Raw genomic sequence first — 1400 nt, forward strand, 5'->3', positions numbered from 1 at the left:
AGGCACTTTCAAAAAAAAAAAAAAAAAAAAAAAAAAAAAAAGCCCATGCATTGCAATGCGCACTCGCCAGTCCATGCGGGGACACGCGGGAGCAGGACTCGGAGCAGCGTCTTACCTTGAGCGCGGAAGAGACCGGCGAGCCCCCTCCTGCTCGGGGCTCCGGCGGGCGGCGGTGTGGACGGGCTCGTGTCCCCCCCCGCTTATTACTAGCTTTGCTCCTCCGATCCTGCTGGGATTATTATGATTTTTAAAGCTTCTCTCCCTGTCTCTCCCTCTCGCTCTCTCTTTTTTTTGTTTCTTTCTGTTTATTTTGTGTGCACCAAAAAAAAAAAAGGAAGGAAAAAAAAAAAGAGAGAAGCCTTTAAATGAAACCGCCGAGGCTGTTATGAGAAGAAAGGCAATAATCCCGTCTCTAAATAACAGAGGGAAGGGAGAAGAGGGGGAGAAGGAAAAAAAAAAAAAAGAAGAAGCGAATTCTTGCTCAGGGCTTTGCAAACGCCTCCAGGGCAGAGGATTAGGCTACAATTAGCTCAGCCCTTTGCTCTCGCCCTAGCTAATTTTTGCGATGAAAATGGGATTTCCCCCCCCCCCTCCTTTTGGGGAAGATGTCCAGACGGAGGGGGAAAAAAAACCGGGGGGGAGGGGAAAAAAAGCGATAAAATAATAGTCCCCCCAAATCCGGGCGGCCCCAGCCCCCGCCCCAAATCCCCTCGCTTCCCTCCTCGGCGGCGGGAGCCTTTTGCTAACGGTTTGGGCTGCCAGCTCCTCTCCTTGCCTGGCTGGGGGGATAACGGTTTAATGTTGTGGAGTATCAGGCCACTGTCACGTCCTTCAATAGACTTACTGAAAAGAAGAAGGAGGAAGGGGGGGGGAGCTGATTTTAATCATTGTCATTTGGTCTGATGTAATATTTCCCCAGGCGTTTCCAACTAGGCATAAATTTTCAGCTCCCAAATAAGTAACACAGGGCACGTTTCTCACAGCTCTTGACTCTCCTGCTACAATTAGGGTCGCACCCGCTCTGCACTTGTTGATAAACTAGCCCAAGTTTAAAATAATCCCCCAAATAATACGAATAATAACAACAGCCCAGGAGGGAAGCGGCCCCCAGGCGGAGGCGCGGGGCCGGGGGCATGTGGGTGGGGGGAGCCTGGCTCCCCTCCCCTTCCCGCCCCCCTTTTTCCCCCTTTCACCCTTTGCTAATGTCTCGCATTGTAAACGCCAAATTTCCTGTAGGCCATTAAAACCAAATGACGTCTATCGACATGCATTGTGCTATTGCAGAAAGCGCCCTGGCAGGCCGCCCCTGGCCAAAAGCGCCATTTCAATTATAGCGCACGGCTAGATGGAGATGTCTGCCATGAAGATTTCCCAGGCAGACAGGCAGCTCCGGGCTCGGC

The 1400-nt window shown here is 51.6% G+C and overlaps 1 protein-coding gene across 3 annotated transcripts in view; it reads right to left on the minus strand.

The window, feature by feature from the left end:
• The window catches only part of KCTD15 (potassium channel tetramerization domain containing 15), an 83153-nt gene that overhangs the window by 69943 nt on the left and 11810 nt on the right, over nt 1–1400 (minus strand). The window contains exon 1 of one of the 3 annotated variants that reach the window (XM_019505578.1): nt 116–666. The exons of 1 other annotated variant lie outside the window; for it this stretch is intronic. The gene's annotated coding sequence lies outside the window, so the exon portion shown is untranslated. Of the gene's footprint in view, nt 1–115; nt 667–1400 lie in introns of those variants that run through there. One more of the 3 variants, XM_019505582.1, reaches the window with a different exon arrangement.

This window comes from Gavialis gangeticus, unplaced genomic scaffold, assembly GCF_001723915.1.
Source record: "Gavialis gangeticus isolate Ggan-Ray unplaced genomic scaffold, GavGan_comp1, whole genome shotgun sequence".
NCBI lineage: Eukaryota > Metazoa > Chordata > Crocodylia > Gavialidae > Gavialis > Gavialis gangeticus.